The 8,763-nt window shown below is 40.1% G+C and overlaps 1 long non-coding RNA gene across 1 annotated transcript; it reads right to left on the bottom strand.

The window, feature by feature from the left end:
- Positions 1 to 3,247: 3,247 nt before the first annotated feature.
- LOC135435099 (uncharacterized) lies at positions 3,248 to 3,745 on the bottom strand. Its single transcript, XR_010437332.1, has 2 exons — positions 3,555 to 3,745; positions 3,248 to 3,497 (listed from the first exon to the last, which is right to left on the bottom strand). It is a non-coding gene; the product is annotated as an uncharacterized LOC135435099 (long non-coding RNA).
- Between the last annotated feature and the right edge of the window lie 5,018 nt (positions 3,746 to 8,763).

Raw genomic sequence — 8,763 nt, 5'->3', positions numbered from 1 at the left:
GTTTAGGCGACATGGACACATTGTCCTTCGTATCCACAATCCGACAACAGGAAAACGGAGAAGCTATTGAGGAACTGATCCAAAATAATTTCTTCTTCATTGATTTGGCTCGCGTTCCTAATAAAAAGAAAGCGCTGAAAATCAAGCAAATAGGGCGACAAAGAGTCTTGGTGGAAACACTAAGAAAAATTTGGATGCCATTCTTTGCCACCCAACCTAAAACCTAAACCTAAACTTAGAAATACTAACACCAGAAGACATCAAAGATGCACACGTTCTATTCCTCAACAAGGCATCCCTCATTGCTTCGCCAGTACATCAATTACAAAGCTTAAGACCACAGGGTACACTTCCCCCAGCAATATATGCACTACTACTGATTAAGAGAAAGCTTAGAAGGCAGTACTGTCGTACCGGAGAGCTGAAAGCTACTAGAGCTGCATAGACAAAAGGAAACCGACCGTTTTTTGGAAAATGTTTCTACAAATTAATCTTCAAGTCACTCCCTGTGAAGACTGGCGAAAAGATATAAACAGCAAGTGACTCTCAAATCTTCGATCAGAAAACCTGACGGTTCCTGGGCCAGATCCTGAATTGAACGTGCTGAAGCATTCGCCGATGACTTAGAAGAACGCTGCAAGCCATTTAATACATGTTCAGAAAACATGAAGAAGGGTTACGCTGGAGAGTCCAATCACAGCCAGACAGCCAACAGTCTCAGACCAAATATCAGTGCTTAAGGCTAGAAAAGCTCCTGGCGAAGATGGGATAGTTAACATTACGATTAAATCAATGCCTGCCAGTGCAGTACTCTTTTTAGTACTCTTCAATGCGGTATTGAGACTGGGACATGTTCCAAGTCAGTGGAAAAAGGCAAGGATAGGCAAGAGCAAGAGCAAGATAGGATAGGAAAGAGCCCCTCGTCTTTTGACTCTTATATACCAAATAGTTTGTTGCCTACGATTGTCAAAGTCTTTGAACGTTGCCTGCTCACGAGACTGTTGAAAAGGATTAATCAAAAAATTCCTCCCTTTCAGTTTGCGTTCCGGAAATCTTATGGCGCACCAGAACAACTAAATAATTTTTATCCTCGAGGGTTTCGAATCAAGAAAATACGTAGTGGCTGCATACTTGGACATAAAAGTAGCCTTCGACAGAGTCTGGCATGATGGACTACTCTGCAAAATCAAGCCCTTGTTGCCACCTCAACTTTTGACTGATTGTGCGAAGCTACTTAACAAACCGATCATTTTCGGTAGTGATCGATGGGGTTGAGTCCAACATCAAGGCCATCGGGGCCGGCGTTTCTGCCAACTGGCTCTACAATTGAACTCGCGGAACCAAATCATGGCCATAGCTGCTTGTGCTAATGACGACCGACAACTAACAACTAAACTACTCTACGAAGGTTGCCACCTTACATAAATGACAAAAGGAAAGTGCTGTGCGCCATTTAAATAAATTCAACTCAGTTGTTGGCTTCGAGGCTCGCTTCTTGACAGGCAACGCACGTGTGCACGTTTTCAACGCTTAAGGCCATAAAAAGAGCAGTGCTGGGCCCCCACAGCTTACATTAAATTGTGAACAGCTAGGGACAGTCAAGCAGTCAGAACATTGCCAACTGCCCGCTGCCGACAACGCACAAGTGGCAAGAGGCAAGTGCAAATGAGCCAAATGCCGAGGCGCAACAAAATGAAGTTTTTTTTTTGCTTTTGTCCGAGTGGCGAACGTCCAATCATTTTATTTGGCGTCCGTTCGTGCTGTGTGAGGCTTATAGCACATTTCTATTCATTATGAGTAGTCAGGCTCATGAAGACTCCCTAGCTGCGTCTTGACTTCCTCTGCGATTCTGTGGCCACTCCTCTAGCCAGCTGTTGGCCGTAATGTTTTAGGCTGATATGCTCCTAATCGCTGGAGTTACACGCAATTAATTTTGCTTTGTAATTTACAAAACAGTGCCGACACACTCGGCACTTACTCGGTTTTTTATGTGTTTGGTTTTTATGGACATACCCAGAGTTCATATAATTTATTATCAAATTTGCACACTCGCCATGGGGCTCAAAGCTAAGGTCTAAGAACACTAGAGACCTTTATATGTGGCATGTTGATTAGTGGAAACTCTAATGAATCTGCCCGACGGCGCAATACCAACAAATTTTAATACCAATTTGCGACTCAGTCAATAAGCATTTCGAATGGCCGCCCCATTCCAATATTGGCCAAGTTACATAGAAGGCTCTAATAATAGCTAACGGCAATTACGTTCTATGAGTTTTCATTTTGCGAGTCGCATTGTTGTTGATGGTGTTGCTTCTGGAATTGCTGTTGGTATTGGCATTGGCATTGCTTTGCTTTTGTTGCTGCAAATAATGAAAATTATAAGCCACTTCCGAATTTCATTATCGAAATTAGATGTTGCCTGCCTCTTCAGACAACAGCAACGGCAACAGAGTTTCCCTGATGGATTTTGCGGATGTTGCGCTAATTTGTCAACGGCCATAACGACACCAATGACAAAGTGAATGTCACTGTGGGCGTGGTAACAGCCAAGCTCCTTTGCCTTGTCAAATTCAAATTGACTCATTAAAAATTAAGTTGCCTCAGACTGACAGCGCTTTCCAGCCAAACCACATTTACAGCAACAAAGTTAACCAAATGATAAATAGTAAAATTAGATTTGACAGCCAAGTCGACTCGGCTCGGCTGAGCTCGGCTCGCGTTTAGTTGCCACACAAATTGCAGCATTCATCTTGATTACATTTACGCATAATATCTTAAGATTTGCAATTTTTGTCAGGTTCCCTGTAATTGCATTTTGTGTCAGACTTTAAAATTTAAAACACTTTTGCATAAATTTTATTCGAATATTCTTACAATTGGTGTGAATGTTGAATTCATCTGAATTCAATTGAGTTTTGCCAATAATTTTTCAAATATTTTTTTTTATAAATTTGCATTTATGAAGTAAGCATTTGTTACCACTGGGTATAATGCATTTCCCAAGAATTGGAACACTACAGCTGACCATAGCCAGTCGAGTTCCCAGAAAATTCCACCACAAAGGTTTACTAAATTCCGCAGTTTATATCGATGCAATTTAATTGGGTTGGCTTGCCTTATGGAAACTAACTCACATTTGCATTTTTTAAATGGAATTTGTGCAGTCCACTGACATTGTGCACTAGTTCTTACCGATTCATAGCAATTATATCTTATACAATAGTGGGTTCGTCAGCCAAGTGTATTTAGTGCAATTTTAAATTTCATCTTTACTGCGCGGTAACTAACTAAATAATTTGCTACTTGCAGCTGGAGTATTTACACAATGTGTGTGGCAGTTTGAAATATTTTGCGCATATTTCCAACTTGCACACATGTTGCACAGAGAACCACGCCCAGACCCACACCTACCCATAGGTTGCATGGCTGCTTGCGAACTTCTTGCATTGTTCATCATACATCATACAAGAGCAGCAGCTAAAGTCGAGACAGTCCTGCAGCTGGCGTGTTAAATCAATTGGGAGCTTGTTGCTGCCGTACTTAGCTCTTACTTCCGCTTCCGCCCGGAGCCGGCAGCTGCTATAGTGTGGCATCCAAGCCAATTCACCACATGTGCTCCATTCTCGGTTCGTTCATGCCATTACTCATTTTTGTTCAACCTTGGAGAGAGTTTTGTAATTTTGTTACGAAATGTGTAATGTATTACAGAGATTGTTTTGATAAAAATATACATAATATATTATTGATCTGAAAACAGAAAATGGGTCACTATATTACCTAGTAGCAGTAGTCTACACAGTTTATAGTTTTAAAGTGCTATGTAATGGTCAAATTAAGTCAAATTAAGATACACGTTAATCTTAGCTGCCAGATGTGCTAGAGTTTTTTATCTGCAAGACGCTTTACGGTGCCTCCTGTTTATCTAAATTAATGTGGCATTTAAAGGCATTCTTTAAGAATGCTTTTAGTTATTATTGGCTGAGTGTCGAAATGTACCTGTGTTGCCAATGGCAATTTATATTCAGTAAGCACAAATGCCATGCTTATTTATGCGCTCTCATTATTTTCAGTCCAAGTTTCTGCTTGAATCCCTGTCAAATAATGCAGAAGTATTCCCAGCTAACCAGCAAAATAACCAACAAAACATTTTTTAAATGCCAGTCTAAATGTGCACAATAAAATGAAATGGATTTTTAAAAAGGTCGCCCAGTGTTAAAAGGTAGTTTGGGCCTACACTAAGACCTCAAGGTCAACATGGCGTATTCGGCATATTTTATGGCAATTGGAGGGTACACTTTTAAGTTAACTTCTGTATTCAGGGGTTGGCGTATGAACACGACGATGCTGCAGAAATACAATGTATGTATTTTGTTGCATCACTGTATCGTCACTTTTACACATAATGTTTTATATCAACACATGATAACTTAAATTTAAATGTTATACGAAATTTTCTGTATATCCATTTATTTTAATTATATGTATCATACATATTCGTGTCGGATATCTTCTACTGGTATCATATATCCTTGTTTATCCTTTTTATAATATCATGTTATATAGCTTTTTTTCGGGGGTTATTTATGTATCTTATCTTTTATCGCTTATATCTGGATAATATATATAGTGTGTAACATTTTAATTTTAGGTGTGTATATTACATATTCGTGTCGGATATCTACTTGTAACATTTATACTTGTGTATAATTTGTATTATATCTTAGATGTTATAGGTTTTATTTTGTAAAAGAATTGTGTATCTTATTTGTCATCTCTTGTAGCTAGTATGTTATACATTTAATCTCATTTTCAAAACTTTGATTTAATATATTTAAGCTTGCACCCTTTGCATATTTAGGATATAACATATTGTATCTTCCTTGATATGAGTTTTATATTTTTTTATCTATCTTGTATGGATACATCAATTACTTCTTAAGTCCTGGAATCCTTGTGCACGGAATTATATCTGTTTTCGACATACCGGCTCTTCGCATGTCAGGCACATTATCGCGTCTGCTTGCTTAGCACAAATGTCAATGATTGCATTTTGATTTGTTGCCTTTGTGTGTGACAAAATGCGGACGCAGTGCTGCAAGGCAGCTTGCCACAATGCAACAATCAGAATGTCAATCCGCACTACGCAATCAGTTTATTTTATTCAGCTATCAGCAAAGTAGCTGCCACTCAGCGCTGTGCACAGACGTTAGACGATAGAACACAAACACACACGCAAACACGTTCGAGCACATACGCAGAAGTACGCATACAAGCGCACGCCAATGTCTTATATGTGAATCCTTGGCACACTCGTATATGTATTAGTTTGCGTCAACAGAAGCTTTGCGGCAGAAAAGTGTAAATAAACAAATACTCGTTCTAAGCAGGCACCGAAGCCTCGACACCCAGAAAGCCTGCCACACAGTCGAATGGGCCAGCCAGTGGATGTGCAGGTGTGCAGACACAAGGCCACCTCAGCGCCAGGTAGTAAAATGCGCATTTGTCCACGAATTACTGCACTCGGGGCTGTACCTGTGTGTGTTGCTGCCACTCACTGGCCTCGCCAATGTGTATCCCCAACTGGCTACTCACATGCCCCATGCGAAGTTTTTCCCTTTTTATGCTTTCCCTGTGGCCGCAACAGCCCAAAAAGTTGTGCGGAGCAAAGTTATTTTCAATAAGCAGCTGGCGGGCATACGACCAAAACTGCATGATGAACAACAGGATAACCAAAGAGGACTTGAGTCAAGAATGCCCGACTAAGAGATACGCTCCACATACTATGTGTTAATTAATGTGAATAATTAATTCCCAATAATCGATTTCTTTAAATCTATCTATCGATAAAAAACATAGATATTCGCATCAGATTATCATGTAGTTGAATCTTACTGCAATATTTTCCAAATCTACAGAGGAGTAATACTTACAAAGTCTTGGCTTATGGGTTTTTATTCGAATATTAAAGTCCTATTAAGCCAATATACGCTAAGTTGGGAGCTTCCACATTCTCCTAAATATTACCTTAGTTTTGCACGTTTCCTGGTAGGGTATATCAGACCATAAATATACATGAGTTGCAAAAGCAAGTCGCGGCATACTTAGTGCCGACATGACAGAAGTAGTGCTCTTAAAGTTGATTGCATAAACAAGAATAGTCGAGCAGGAAACTGCTCGCCACGGCGGAGGGACTGACTGTCTGACAGACAGGAGCGCCATACATTTTTGTGCTGGCAACTATTTTTATTGCATATTTTTGGGGCTGCGGCAAAATTAATTGCTCTTGAAGTATGCACATTCAATTTAATGAGCTGGCAAGCACCAGCGTATGGCAGATGGTGGATGGCTGCTGGCGGCTGTCGACTGGCTGCTGGCGTCTGGCTGACAGCAATGCACGGGCGCGAGGTGTGAGGGCAAAAGCGCTTAGCTGCAATTAAGTTTAATTGTAGCTGCAATTGTCGCTAAGCAGCCAAAGCAGAGGCTGCTTGCGATGTTGCACGAGTTGTTTAACAGCTACTTAAAAGGGTCAGTCTCTGTTCAATTGTGCTGCACATCGTGCACACGCCCCGTGGTTGCAAGCGCAGGCAGCTGCCAGATTCGACTTCAACCGGCAACACCAACAGCTATAAATACGGAGCACGGTTCAGTGTGCAGCTAATGGAGTTTTATAAAATTTTTGAACATGGTAGGTGGCAATTGCTATTTCCATTACCATGGTTGCCGTTGCCATTGTGCTGCTGTTGCTTTGTTTAACACACTCACACACACACATACACACACACACACTCCAATACATGCACATTTGTGTATAAGCGGGAAGCTAATGATACTGTTGCTTTTCATGTGCACCAGCTCATGTCGGCTCATTAAGTATGAATGGCAATTGGAAAGCGTTTAGTAGCCAGTAAAGCCAGGTAGGCTGCTATTCGCAGGGAGAGCTCATATTTCTTGGTTTGCAACAAGTTTCGAATTGTAAGCCGGAGGCACAAAACTGCAATTGCATTTTGCATTCGCAATTTCCATTGTGGGCTCGCCTAATTAGAAGAAAATGGCCACGGTAAAAGGATACACAAGCACAGACTACATTTCCACATAATTCAAACAGCACTTTAAATGAATAAATTCATGTTTCTTATTTTTCGTCATAAAGACATACATATAAATTTTCACTGAAAAATGAAATCGGAAGCGAATTACGAATAATTTAATGACCCAATATATCGGCTACAACTAGATTAATATTAATCTGCAAAAAGCAATTAATTGATTAATTAAGTTTTCGTATTAAAAATATTGTTGTCCAGCTAGATATTTCAATCTACCTTGGCATTTACGAGGCTTCCCTTGCTCCACATATAAGAGATAATTCTTATCAACATCGGACTTCTGTGTTTATTATAAAGTCGCAAAATTAATTTATGGACGAAAAAAGGTTGTGTTTGCCAATTGCGAGCTTAGGAACTCTCCTTACAAAGCTGCAAACGCATCGTTGTGATAGCAATTTTTAGTTGTTTATAAATAGAATATAAAATTTAAATTCAATGCCCAGTTATACGCACGGTTAAAAAACCGCAATTTGCCCTTAGCAAAACAAATTTATTAACACACATATGTATTTGGGCTGCAAGGATTTAAAACAACATTATGAAAAGGCATCAGCCGCAGCGACGTTGTGCGCTGAGCGATATGCGGCTTCATACTGAACGTTCGGCTTTCGGGGCCGGCGTTCGGCTGCCACTCTCAGCAGTCTTACTCTATGTGGGCACACTAAAATGGTCGCGGGCACCCATGGGGCTCAGTCGTTGCGATTTATCGTGATCCGATTAGTCTGCAGTTTGACATATCTATGCATTGTATAGATAATGGCAAGAGTGTGAGGCGCACTTGCTAGCGGTGGAACAATAATAAGTGAGTGTTAGTGCTCGTGTAAGCGCATTGACTCTGGCAATGCTCTGAAATATATTTTCTGGATGTTTGCAATGCACCTTTTGTACTGGATTTTATCTAACTGGAAAAATCGCAAGTTAATTCCAAAAGCTTAGATAGTCTTTTTAATGACACTGATTTATAATATTATACTTTTTCAATCCTTATTTATATATGATTAAATATAATAATATATATTGTATATGATTCAAACTAACAATTAAATTAACAAATAAGTTAATATTATAATTATTTTCTTTTTCAGTATCTATCTTTAGTTTCAATTCATATATAATTATTCTTTATTATCTTAACATAACTTTAATATTCGAAATATTTGGGAATAAAATCTTTAGTTTATTGAAAATGCCGCGCGCGTCTAAAAAATCCGTTAATCAAAGGCGTCAAGATGGCATTAATCGTAGTCGTGTCTACTTCATAGAGAATATTGCAGGCGTTTGCCTTCGAAATTCTCAACGTTTAACTGACACTCGTGAGTGCAAAGCTGATATTCGCGAAGTAGAGCGTAATTGTGACGCCCTGGCCCGATCTAAAAGACGAAGGAGTGCTCGATTTCGACGGGATGAAAGGGATCTTGATGCAGTAGCTCGCGCAACGCAAAGACAGGATGAGGGTATGCGAGCTCTGGAGCAGACACAAAATACATCAGACCATGCTGTTCGGCGACAAAATCTGCAGTACCGTAGCTAAGAGCGCGAGCGAGATGCAGACGCCCATGCTACAAGGAGGCAGGACTTAGAAGATAGACTGCAAGAGCAGGAATTAAAAACAGAGGAACACTCTGTTCGTCACCAAAAAGTTGAGTCCCGCGCA

This window comes from Drosophila montana, unplaced genomic scaffold (assembly GCF_035044405.1).
Source record: "Drosophila montana isolate Dmon_TW-CO22-7 unplaced genomic scaffold, ASM3504440v1 contig_3511_1, whole genome shotgun sequence".
NCBI lineage: Eukaryota > Metazoa > Arthropoda > Insecta > Diptera > Drosophilidae > Drosophila > Drosophila montana.
Note: the sequence above shows the minus strand (reverse complement) of the source record. Positions and strands in the feature narration are given on the sequence as shown.